This window comes from Carya illinoinensis, chromosome 3 (assembly GCF_018687715.1).
Source record: "Carya illinoinensis cultivar Pawnee chromosome 3, C.illinoinensisPawnee_v1, whole genome shotgun sequence".
NCBI classification, from domain to species: domain Eukaryota; kingdom Viridiplantae; phylum Streptophyta; class Magnoliopsida; order Fagales; family Juglandaceae; genus Carya; species Carya illinoinensis.
Genome location: NC_056754.1, coordinates 38,642,498 through 38,656,628, shown reverse-complemented (window position 1 = coordinate 38,656,628; position 14,131 = coordinate 38,642,498). Strand labels below are relative to the sequence as shown.

At 28.4% G+C, this 14,131-nt stretch overlaps 3 long non-coding RNA genes across 3 annotated transcripts; all 3 read left to right on the top strand.

Annotated features, from left to right (window-relative positions):
* Window positions 1-3,218: 3,218 nt before the first annotated feature.
* LOC122304189 lies at window positions 3,219-4,393 on the top strand. The gene is made up of 2 exons (XR_006240949.1): window positions 3,219-3,550; window positions 3,970-4,393. It is a non-coding gene; the product is annotated as an uncharacterized LOC122304189 (long non-coding RNA).
* Window positions 4,394-6,701: 2,308 nt separating this feature from the next.
* On the top strand, window positions 6,702-7,590 carry LOC122305813. The gene is made up of 2 exons (XR_006241254.1): window positions 6,702-6,927; window positions 7,296-7,590. It is a non-coding gene; the product is annotated as an uncharacterized LOC122305813 (long non-coding RNA).
* Window positions 7,591-12,235: 4,645 nt separating this feature from the next.
* LOC122305644 lies at window positions 12,236-13,264 on the top strand. Its single transcript, XR_006241188.1, has 2 exons — window positions 12,236-12,455; window positions 12,853-13,264. It is a non-coding gene; the product is annotated as an uncharacterized LOC122305644 (long non-coding RNA).
* The last annotated feature ends 867 nt before the right edge of the window (window positions 13,265-14,131 follow it).

The window sequence follows — 14,131 nt, the reverse complement described above, 5'->3', positions numbered from 1 at the left end:
TCTACACTTGCAATCATCTTACATGTGGTGATTCAACTATTCCCTGTGTAGAATACTTTCTATACGCATAAGAGTAATACACGCACTTTTATTGATACAAGAGCTGATAATTGGTAGGTTATAAAAAACCACTCCTCAATAAGTGAAATAAGAACAATCCAGCGCAAACTATATTTCTTTCAAAATGAACAAGGTTTAAGGCTCAATGCTTAGAGAAAAGAAAATGAAAGTTTTGAATGAATGTTGTATACTCTTGGTGTTTTAAATTTGAATCTCTCAAAAATCTATTTATAGGCATATGAGATTTCATATTTAAATTTAAAAAGATTCACATGTCAAAGACAACATCATTCATTTTTCAAAAAATTCAAATAAAAGTTTCTTTTTTTTTTTCATTTGATAAAGACAACATCATTCACTTTTCAAAAATTTTAAACCTATTTTTTTTTTTTTTACTTTTGGCATATGACAAAAGGAGAATATTTTACTTTTCAAAATTTTCAAACAAAATTATCTACTTTTTGCATAAGTCAAAAAGAGCATCAATCACTTTTGAAAATATTTAAATAAAGCATGCACATATGAAAGATGACAATCAATCATTTTTAATATTTTCAAAGTTTTCAAACAAAATCATCTACTTTTTGCATAATTCAAAAATAGCATCAAACACTTTTAAAAATATTCGAATAAAATATGCAAATGTGAAATATGACAATCAATCACTCAAGATATTCATGCACATGTGGAAAATGTATTTTAATACTTTATGATAAAATATTAATTTTGAGCCTTAATCTTAAATTCAAATTTTTAAGAAATTTATAACATTACTCTATGACTTTAATGTGAACTTGTTCTCTTCTTGCTCATGCTTGGTTCCTTAATGTGCTTGACTCCATTGTGTAGACAACTTGAGGTTGAGACTTCTTTATTTTTTGAATTTATTTGTTATTATTAAAATCTATGTGTAGATATATAATTACACGAAATTTGAAATCTTGGATTCAAATTTTGAACCTTGGGCGGAATGAAAGATTTTTTTTGACTTAAACTTTTAATTTAAGAATTTTTAACTAGTCATTAAAAGAGAAATGGGCAAAAAAGATTAACATGGAAAAATTGAGGGACGAAACCAGAATATATGAGTTTGGAGGGGTCGAACATTTTTTGGCTTAGAATAATGAGTTCAGCTAAATGTAAGGAACACCGTCAACAAGCTCATATATTAAGTAATAATAATCTATAATAATAATCTAACATTTAGATTTTCTAAATAATGTATAATAACGAATTATACTAAGAAGTTTTAAGTAACACATGAATTGCATACTGTGTGCCTAACTACCAGCCAAACGTGAGTTCTTTTCATTAAACATATTTCATTTAGATAATTATAAATTTTAAAAAATATATAAAATAATATTAATTTATAATTTTGATTGAAAAAAAATATATATTGAAAACCAAATGCTAATTTAATTATCATAATGAAATGGTGCACTTAAAAACTGATGGTGTAGTCCGAGGATGGGTTCCGAGAAGGCCAAATAACCTTTTTTTTTTTTTATACTCTTAAATATATATATATATATATATATTAAAATTCACAACATCATAAAAAATACTTTTTAGTCACTAAATTAAAAAAAAAAAAATCAATTGGTATTTTGTCGGTGGTTATAGATTTATTCTAAACAATTATAGATATTACAAAAATTGAGTTGGAAATATTTTCTTTAGGTGATGCTATATAAACCCACTAAGGGAAGCCACAGAAAATACTATTTTTTTAAAAAATATCTTTTCTAAACTCTTTAAATATTTAAAAAAAATCATAAATTCATTAGAAAAATACTCCATTAAGTAGCTGAGAATTGATCATATATATATAGGAAAATAGAATAAAATCTAGTAGTTAATATGGCTGTTGTGTCGTAAATTTTTACTTTTAGTTTTTGATAAAAAGAACTTTCATTGAAACCGAAACAAAGACATTACAGTCGATGTTTGTCTACCCAAACTATAGATTGAATATAATAAGGTATAGTCCCTTTCCACACACTCAGATCCTCAATATGCCAAGCATACTTTGGCAACGTCTTATCAACCCCTTCATTACCAGGTGGCCCAGCATGTTGTATACCGCACTGAGGGAACAGTTTCATCAGATCTTGGATATCTTTGACAAAATTACCCACTCAATGATCTGTCACTATTTGTCCCACATGACAAATTTGAATAAATAATAATATTTTTATAAAATAAGCATATTTAAAATATCCTTTTGATAAGTCACATTTTGTCCGGCATGCCAAATTTGATAAGTCATAAAATACTATCTTTTTTAAAAAAATATTTAAAAAAAAAATATTTTCCTAAACTCTTTAAAGATATATATATATATATATTTTAAAAAAAAAATCTTAAATTCATTAGAAAAATACTTCATTAAGTAGCTGAGAATTGATCATATATATAGGAAAATAGAATAAAATGATCTGGCACTAGTGTTTTCCTTGGCTAAATTACCCGCTCAATGATCTGTCACTATTTTTTCAGCGTGCTAAATTTAAATGAATAATGATAAATAAGTCACATTTTATAACATATTTCTTAATAATATTTTAAGATAAGGATATTTTTATAAAGTAATGTTATTTTTATAAATTATTTTATAAAAATACTCTCTATTTAAAGCATAATTATGTAAAATATTATTAAAAATTTGTTATGTATAAATCATCCTCCAATTTGAATACATTTCAATTAGATCTGTAAAATACTATTATTTTTAAATCAATTCAAATTGTTTATTATTCATCAATATCTTCGCATCAATAGCTGAAGTGCCCTTATGATTGGACCTTAGGACGACTCCTTTGTCAGTTTCATATAATATCTTCGCATTGACTTGGGGGTCATTGAAGCAGACAAATCTGTCATACTAGTTACAACATTGTGGACCATCATTGTGAATAATTATATATCTTTTCTACTGTTAAAAACGAATCTTTTTATGGAAAAAATATTTTATTAAAAATTAAATAAAATATTATTATAATATAATTTTTATTTTAAGATTTAAAAAAATTAAATTATTTCTTATATTTTATATAAAAATATTTTATAATAATTATATAAAATGAAATAGTTTAGTTTTTATAACCAAACTGGTTTTCGTGATTCATATCATTTAGTTTTCTACGCTCCTTTTGTAGCAAAACTTGCATGCTATGTCTTTTAAGTTTAAAGTAGGTCCAATTTAACATATTCTAATAATTCTTTTATTTTTTTATCAAAATTTTCTTATAATCAACACAAACAAATTAGAATCATATATCTCTCTCACGCGTGCGTGCATGCATACACAATCAGAAGCTTACATGTGCATGGATACTCTCTATAAATAAGAGTGGATCAGGAAGAACTAAAGCTACAACAACCTATATTCTCTCCAATATGAAGACATTCTACATAATAATCTTTCTTTTGGCTTCCATCATCTTTGTTTCTTCATCTATAACAGCTCGGGAACTATCTCAAACAGGTTAGGAGACTTCAAATTCTCATAATTTATCTATTTATTTTTTTGCAATACTAAAAATATTTTGTGCATACATAATTATTATGACTTATGACTGTCTAATACTGTTAAGTACTTCACATCATGGATGCTGTTCTTTAGTGATCTAATCTGTCTATAAGTACTACTATCTATGCAAGTAAGTATGAAAAAATGAATCAATTAATATCTAATTTATGAAAAAATGAATCAATTAATATCTAATCCCTATGATAGATACAATAATTTTGGAATACTTTGTTTAAAGATGATTGATCTCATGTACCATTGTCAAACCAAGTTGTTAAAGGGAAAACTGTAATTCCTCCTCACATAATTATATTGTTACAACTTGTACTTACATATTTGATAACCCAATACCATCTTTCTCTCTTATTCAACAGAAGAAAAAAGTGCCCTAGGGCGTAAGCTTATGCAGGTGAGTACTACCCCTGCATGCGGCAAATCGCCAACATATAAAAGCTGCCTGCCACCAAGCCCGAAGAAGAAGTGTAGGAACCCATACAAACGCAATTGCGGGCCTTGAAAAAATATGGTAATTATATTAAGGGTTGTAATTGTAATGAAATAAAAGTGAATGCATGGCAAAGAAGAATAATTTAGTTTTGTGTCACACAAGACTAGCTTGCAGGAATTTGCAATCGAGGAGGAGGGGGATTAATAATGCAGTTATTATGTTTAGTTGCCGTTTCGGAAAGCACTATATATATAGAATATAGTGTAATATATGAATATGTGTGTACGTTTTGAAAGTATGTAATTTTCCTTTATTTCCCTTCAGTTAAATTAACACCCATGTCTACTTAACTGATGAAAGTTAGTTTATTTGCATTTCTGCAAGGCTTCCATGTAATAAACACCAAAGAGCAATATGAAACCTCATATGGAATGAAAGAATTTTTTTGTTTTTGATTTTTAATTTAAGAATTTTTAACGAGTTATTATAAGAGAAATGGACTAAAAAAAAAAAACATTGAAAATTTGAGGGACGAAACCATCAACAAGCTCATATATTAATTAATAGAGTCAGTAAAAATATAAGAATCATAAAATTTTTGAAATTACTGGAAGAATTTTTGAAATTTCATTCTTCCAGTAATTTTAAAAATTTTACTTGTAAACTTTTTATACGTTGCAATTAAGAGAGAGAGAAAGAGAGAGAGAGGCTAAACTTTGGAAACGAGTTATATATGAATTATTAAAATAATAATACTTATAAGTCGCCCAACATGTTGTATTCTACACTGAGGGAACAGTTTCATCAGGTCTTGGATGTCATTGATCTGTCACTGTTTGTCCAGCATCCCAATTTTGAATGAATAATGATAGCTAATAAAGTCACATTTTGCAACATATTTCACAATAGTATTTCAAGATAAGGATATTTTTATAAAATAATGTTATTTTTATAAATTATTTTATGAAAATACTCTCTATTCGAAACATAATTATGAAAAATTTGTTTCGTATAAATCATTTTTTAATTTGAATATGTACTACATAGAAAATCTCTCTTATGAAGAAAATCTGCAGGTTTGGAAAAAGCATACCATCTTCAAACCGGGAAAAAAATGGCAAAATCCTCCAACAACTCATATTTGCATATCTTTTGATGCAGCGGTTAGAAACTCCTACTCTTTGGCTACAGCAGTTTGTAGAAACTCTAAAGGTGATGATGTTATTGAAGTTTGGATTGAGAAGCATCCTACTACAACTCCAGTCATCGCTGAAGCTATTGCCGCACAAGTAGCTATTAAAATGACTGATTTCATTAACTATCCTCAAGTTTCATTACAAGGAGACTCCCAGTTGATAATTTCCTCTATTTCAAAAACAGAGGTGATTTGGCAAATATCTACAATCTCTGAGGACATTGCAAACTCTCTAAAGTTGCATTCTGGTTGGTGCTTCAACAAGATAGATCGATCTCAAAATCGACTTGCGCACTCAATTGCGCAATGGGCAGCTACGAACTTTTTGTTTGGTAGCATTCCATTAGATTTTATCCTCCTAGTATCTTGCTTTTAGATAGTGGAAAAGACCCACCACATAGTTTGTAATATATTTTTTTATTAATATATGCATGCTTGATTAGAAAAAATAATAATATTCTTTCCCCTTTTTTTTCTTTTCTGACTATTTTGACCCATATTTTTTGAGTTGCACACAAAATGTTACAGTTTTGGTTTACTTAGCATCTTCTATTAAATTTCTTCTTACACCTCATGTTGCCTAGATGACTAACACAAGAGGAGGGGGATGAATTGAGTTATATTTAAAAATAATAATAATTATAAATCAAATATACAATATAAAATATAAACAAAATACGAAACAGTAATAAATATAAAGAGTAAGGATAAGAGAGAAGCAAATTCAGTATGTTAACGAGGTTCGGCTCCACTGCTTACGTCGTCGCCTCAAGCTACTCCTTGAGGATCTCCAAATTCATTATTCAACCTCCTTCAGGTGGAGATAGAAACCTATTACACCTTTGATTTAATGTAGAAATGTAATATGAGTTATAAAAAGGAAAGAGGAAAGATTACCCTTATAACAAGACCAATATTCAATAGAGACCCATAAATAGGCATGTTTGTCGAGAAATGATGGCCACTCAATGATCTATCATTGTTTGTCCAGCACGCCAAATTTGAATGAATAATGATAGATAAGTCACATTTTGCAACATATTTCATAAATTATTTTTATAAAGTCGAGTTATTTTTATCAATTATTCTATAAAAATATTCTCTATTTAAAACATAATTACGTAAAATATTATGAAAAAATGTTGTGTATAAATCATTTTTCAATTTGAATATATCCAAACACAAATTCTAATATATTTATATTTAAATATAACTGATCAATTAGACATATAAAATACTATTATTTCTAAATCAATTCAAATTAGTCGCTATATCACATCCATCTAAATGCAGCCTACTATTGTGAGTCTGCCAAACTAAATATATCCATACACTTCATTTTCTTCCCCATCGATGTGAATAATTGTATATCTTCCCCAATGTTATAGACACTTTTCAGTTTTCCTGATTCATGTATATATTTTGGCTTTCTAAACTCCTTTCTTATATGTTTTGAAGCAAAAGATGCCTGCTATGTCTCTTTCATTTCAAATAGGTCCAATTTAACATATCCTAATCATTCTTTTATCATACACTCTATAAATAAGGGTTTTCTTTTGGCTAAAGCTAAAGCTACAACAACCTATATGCTCTCCAATATCATGAAGGCCTTCTACATAGTAAGTTTTCTTTTGGCTTCCATCATCTTTGTTCCTTCCTCTATAACAGCTCCGGAACTATCTCAATTAGGTAATGAGACTTTCAATTCTCATAATTTATTTATTTATTTTGCAACACTAAAATATTTTTGTGCATATATAACTATTATGACTTATGACCGTCTAATACTATTAAGTACTTATTCACATAATGGATGCTATTACTTTAGTGATCTAATTTGTCTATAAGTACTACTATGATCTATGCAAGTAAGTATGAAAGACTGGATCAATTAATATCTAATCCCTAAGACAGATATAATAATTTTGGAATACTTTGTTTAACATACTATTTTCAAACCAAGTTGTTAAATGGAAAACTGGAATTTCTTCTCACATAATTTTATTGTTACAACTTACACTTGAATATCTGATAACCAAGTCTCTCTTATTCAACAGGAGATAAAAGTGCTCTAGGGCGTAAGCTTGCGGCACCACTGCCGGTTGGTAACACTAAATGCTGCGTGCCTTTCAAGAAGCTGCCGATGAATCGGGCTCGCACGGCGTGTCCGCCAAACCCTCCCAAGTGCCATCCTTGAAAAAAGATGGTAATTATATTAAGCTGGTTATTGTAATGAAATAAGAGTGAATGCATGACAAAGAATAATAATTTTGCTTTGTGTCACACAAGGCTAGCTTGCAGGAAAGTACTATATATATATATATATATATATATTTATAGAATATAGTGTAATATGTGAATATGTGTGTGTGTTTTGAAAGTATATAATTTTCTTTATTTTCCCTTCGGTCTTTTAAAAACCAATTTCTACTTAATTGATGAAAGACAGTTTATTTGTTTTTCTGCAAAGCTTCTGCTTAATAAACACCAAAAGATCATTTGAACCTTGGGCGGAATGAAAGATTTTTTTTGTCAAAACTTTCAACTTTCAATTTAAGAATTTTTAACTAGTCATTATAAGAGAAATGGGCAAAAAAGATTAACATGGAAAAATTGAGGGACGAAACCAGAATATATGAGTTTGGAGGGGTCGAACATTTTTTGGCTTAGAATAATGAGTTCAGCTAAATGTAAGGAACACCGTCAACAAGCTCATATATTAAGTAATAATAATCTATAATAATAATCTAACATTTAGATTTTCTAAATAATGTATGATAACCAATTATACTAAGTTTTAAGTAACACATGAATTACATACTGTGTGCCTAACTACCAGCCAAACGTGAGTTCTTTTCATTAAACATATTTCATTTAGATAATTATAAATTTTAAAAAATATATCAAATAATATTAATTTATAATTTTGATTGAAAAAAGATATATTGAAAACCAAATGCTATTTTAATGATCATAATGAAATGTAGGACTGTTCATCTGGGTTCCAATCTGGAAATCCGAGTATACCCGGACCGCAACTCGGATCTAAAATCCGGGCCGGAACCCAAACCGAATTCATCCGGGTCATACATGGGCATTTTGTTTTTTTTTGTTTTGTTTTTTTTAACGCGTCTGTGTGTTATTATTTATTTTCCCGGAAAATACGTTTATAAAAAATCCTATATTTTATTACAACTTTTTGAAGAAATAATGTTGAAAAGAAAAAAAAAATATTTATTATATAACTCTATATATTTATCATTCTCCATAATGATAAAAAATATCAAAATAAAAAACTAAATTTATGTTAACAATAGCTAAGGTTTTAAATAACTAATGAACTTTATAACTAAATGCATGTAAAAAAAAAAAAAAAATCCACTACATATTACATTGTCTAAACTAATTTGCTTAGACCAATACAAAATTCATCCATTGTTTTAATTAAACACCAATACACAACAACGGACATGAACTAATTTACTACATCATTGTGGAAGGACTTTGATTTTCTATCATCGTGAAAATAGTCCCATTTTGTTGTTATCCACTTGCAGTTCATAAAAAAAAAAACAGAAACAAACCACCACTTTTGTTAAACATGTACATGTAGCCTCCGAAATGTCATTCTCTCTGTTGAACCACCAAACACTACTACCTGCACGACTCTCCTTAAGTGCAACCCCAGCTTATATCCAAATGGGGCTAACCAATATACATAAACAGATAAATAAGTTCAGAAGCTAAACCAAATCCAACCAAAATAAAAGCAAGTTAAAGGCACAGATTTACCGACCACTCAAATCCAGCAAAAGTAACATCAATAGCAAAATATCCAATGGCCAATTTCAAATACAAAAAACCCACACGTCAAAACTCATTGTTCCACCACCAAGTACATCCAACGGTATACCAGAACCACCCCAATAGACCAAATATCATCAATAAAAGAATGATAAATAACTGTGTTGTTAAAGAGAAAACTTCATTGGAAGCATGTCCTCAACAGGGTAACCTAAATTGCATCCACACTTCAAATCAACAATGTAAAACTAGCAACAAACAACTATTAGTTCACTTTTGCAATATACAAGTAAAACTCACAAGCCCAAAAACTAGGAGTACGAGACTTGCCTTGAATGCTTCACTGTTGTCACTATCAATAACCAAAAATAGAGGTCTTCTTGTAAATGGAACAAAGTCACATGGGTAAATGTAGTTTAATCCTGGAATAAAAACAGCTGGTTATTGTAAGAAAATTGGTTCTGTAGTTTCAATAAAATCATGAAAAATGCAATTCCATAGTTGGAAGATTTCTCATGCCAGTGACATTGAAAGCTACAATAATATTAATAAACATGGCTGGGAAAGTTAATAAGAATATTCTACTCTACCATTTCAACCTTTCCAGATTTATTCTTCAATTCAGCATAGAGGTATATCATTTTTTAATCATCCCATCAATGTCCTGTTAAATCTGTAGATGTGCAATAAGATTATCTTGTTGTAATTAGCACCATCGACATTATACCCAAGACATGACCAAACATCCAAGTCGAGCCATCTATTTTACAAATGATGTGACATGATACTGAATCCATATTGCTCTTAGCCAAGTAGCCCTTTTCATTTTCTACAAAAATATTATAGAAAAATATTTGGAACTACAAATAATGAACCATTGACTTCAGTCTTTGTTTATAGATTCATAAGCAGATATATCAAATTAATCACCTGATCATTGCAACTAACATTGGCTTAAAAAAGACAAACTAATTGACTCTGATATGGGTTCTCTATTTCTTCCTGATAACTATTTGATACTCAATAATCATATTTGTTTTTTAACATGAACTATAACGACAAAAAGTACACAAGTTCTTTTTATGAGACAAGCAATATACTTAGAAACTTAAGTACCTCAAAACTGAAAAACACACAGTTATTGAAAAAATATTTTATTAAAAATTAAATAAAATATTATTATAATATAATTTTTATTTTAAGATTTAAAAAAGTTAAATTCTTTCTTATATTTTATATAAAAAAATTTTATAATAATTATATAAAATGAAATAGTTTAGTTTTTATAACCAAACTAGTTTTCGTGATTCATATCATTTAGTTTTCTAAACTCCTTTCTTTTATGTTTTGTAGCACAACTTGCATGCTGTGTCTCTTTCATTTCAAGTAGGTCCAATTTAACATATTCTAATAATTCTTTTATTTTTTTTTATCAAAATTTTCTTATAATCAACACAAACAAATTAGAATCATATATCTCTCCACACGTGCGTACATACACAAACAGAAGTTTACATGTGCATGGATACTCTCTATAAATAATGGTGGATCAGGAAGAACTAAAGCTACAACAACCTATATACTCTCCATTCTACATAGTAATCTTTCTTTTGGCTTCCATCATCTTTATTCCTTCATCTATAACAGCTCGGGAACTATCTCAAACAGGCCAGGAGACTTCAAATTCTCATAATTTATTTATTTATTTATTTTTTACATTTTACAACATATTTGTGTAAAATATTATTACAAATTTGTTGTGCATAAATCATTTTTCAATTTGAATATGTACAACCTACCTACGCAAAATATTTATTTTGGTCTCAGAGTAATCTTTCCCCTTTTTTTCTTTTCTGACTATTTTGGCCAATATTGTTTGAATTGCACACAAAATGTTACAGTTTTGGTCTCTGGACTCTCTACATAGCATATTCTCTTAAATTTCTTCTTACAACTCACAATCTATTACGGAGGTAGATAGTTTATGAGATCTCATATTAGTAAGAGGGATAAAGTTCTTATTACTTTTTATGGTAATTTCAATGAAGTTCTAATTATACTCTTTCCTAATCCTTTAAGAGTATATCTCAGTTGTGGTTTGAGTCTCTCTTGAACGATGCAAGTGATGTATCTATGAGATTTCACATTAATTGGGAGAGAAAATCTCTTGTTCTTTATACTTATAATTATAATAATTTCAATAGAGATTTAATTAATTATACTTTTGACTAGTCTTTTAAGAGTATAGTTCATATGTAACTTGAGTTTTTTTTTTTTTTTTTAAGCTTTTGGATAATTTATGAGATCTCATATTATTTTAAATAAATAAAATAAAATAAAAATTTGCTCTTTGTAATAATTCTACCGATACTAGATATGAACCGACTTGGGATACAAAATTCAATTTGGGCTCTTATTGAGCTAGAGATTGGAGTCTATAATTTTAAGACTATATTTGGTTGGTAAGTATACTTCAATCTACTAATCATTGATAGTAGTTATTATTTTAAACTTTTAATAAAAAATAAATAAATTCATCTTAATTTATTTTGTATATTTAAATATAAATTTTAATATATTTATATTTAAATACACTTCAATTAGATCTATAAAATAGTATTATTTCTTAATCAATTCAAATTGTTTACTATTTATCAATTCATCCAAATGGAGCCTACTCTCGTGAGTGATGAAGACACACGCCCATGGGCCCGGGGCCACTAGGCTGAAGTGTCCTTATGATTGGACCTTAGGAGGACTGTTATTGGAAGAAACTACTCTAGCTGCTCCTTTGTCGGTTTCATATAATATCTTTCGCATTGACTTGGAGTCAACGAAGCAGATAAATCTGTCAACATTGTGGATCCATCATTGTGAATAATTGTATAGCTTCCCAACGTTACAAATTAATCTTTTTATAGAAAAAAATATTTTATTAAAAATTAAATAAAATATTATTATAATATAATTTTTATCCTGAAATACCATATTACTTTAAAAAAAAAAATTTATTTTCTAATATTTTGTAGCACAAGTTGCTGCAAGTTGCTACAAAAAGATCTCAAAGATCTTTTATGTTTTGTAGCATAAGTTGCATAACTTGCATGATATGTCTCTTTCCTTTAAAGTAGGTCCAATTTAACATATTCTAATAATTCTTTCATTTTTTTTTATCAAAATTTTCTTATAATCAAGACAAACAAATTAGAATCATATCTCTCTCACACGTGTGTGCATACACAAATAGAAGTTTGCATGTGGATGGATACTCTATAAATAAGAGTGGATTGGAACTAAAGTTATAACAACCTATACACTCTCTAATATGAAGGCATTCTACATAGTAATCTTTCTTTTGGCTTCCATCATCTTCGTTTCTTCATCTATAACAGCTCAGAAATTATCCCAAACAGGTCAAGAGACTTCAAATTCTCATAATTTATTTATTTATTTATTTATTTTTGCAACACTGAAAATATTTTGTGCATACATAATTATTATGACTTTTGACTGTCTAATACTATTAAGTACATATTCACATCATGGATGCTGTTCTTTAGTGATCTAATTTGTCTATAAGTACTAGTATCTTTGCAACTAAGCTTGAAAAAATGGATCAATTAATATCTAATCCCTAAGATAGATACAATAATTTTGGAATACTTTGTTTAAAGATGATTGATCTCATGTACTATTTTCTAACAACGTTATTAAAGGGAAAACTGTAATTCCTCCTCACATAATTCTATTGTTACAACTTATACTTGAATGTCTAATAAACCGATACCATCTTTTTCTCTTATTCAACAGAAGAAAAAAGTGCTCTTGGGCGTAAGCTTATGCAGGTGGTTACTACACCTACATGCGGCGGCAGATCGAAACAATATACAAGCTGCCTGCCAAAACCACCTCCGAAAAAGAAGTGTACGAAATACAGTCGCAATTGCCCTTGAATAGAGATGGTAATATATATTAAGGGTGCTAATTGTAATGAAATAAGAGTGAATACATGGCAGAGAAGAATAATTTGGCTTTGTGTCCAAGTCAAAAAACAAAAAAAAGTAATTTGGCTTTGTGTCACACAAGGCAAGCTTGCAGGAATTTGTGATTGAGGAGGAGGAGGATTAATAATACAGTTATTATGTTTAGTTGTCGTTTTGGAAAGTACTCTATATGTAGAATATAATGTAATATATGAATATGTGTGTACGTTTTGAAAGTATGTAATTTTCCTTTTCCTCCTGTCTTTTAAATTAACACTCATGTCTACTTAATTGATGAAAGTCAATTTATTTGATTTTCTGCAAGGCTTCCACGTAATAAACACCAAAAAACAATATTAAACCTCATACAGGATGAAAGAATTCTTTTGTATTTAATTTTTAATTTAAGAATTTTTAACGAATGAGTCATTATAAGAGAAATGGGTAAAAAAATAAAATAAAACAAAAACATAGAAGAATTGAGGGACGAAACCAGAATATGAGTTTGGACGAAACCATCAACATGCACATATATTATGTAATAAAATGAGTAAAAATATAAGAAACATAAATTTTTTGAAATTTCATTCTTCCAGTAATTTTAAAAATTTTACTTGTAAGCTTTGGAGACGAGTTATATATGAATTACAAAAATAATAATAATTACAAGTCACCCAACATGTTGCATACTACACTGAGGGAACAATTTCATCAGGTTATATCTTTGACTAAATTACCCACTCAATGATCTGTCACTATTTGTCCAGCAGGCCAAATTTGAATGAATAATATTTCAGGATAAGGATATTTTTATAAAATAATGTTATTTTTATAAATTATTTTATAAAAATACTCCCCATTCAAAACATAATTATGTAAAATATTATGAAAAATTTGTTGCGTATAAATCATTTTTAAATTTGAATATGTAATGGGTAGAAACAAAATACTTGTTTTGGTCTCCCAGTCATATTCTTTCCCCTTTTTATCTTTTCTGACTATTTTTTGAATTGCACACAAAATGTTTCAGTTTTGGTCTCCACGTAGCATCTTCTAAGAAATTTCTTCTTACACCTCATATTACTAAGAGAGAAAAAGTTCTTACT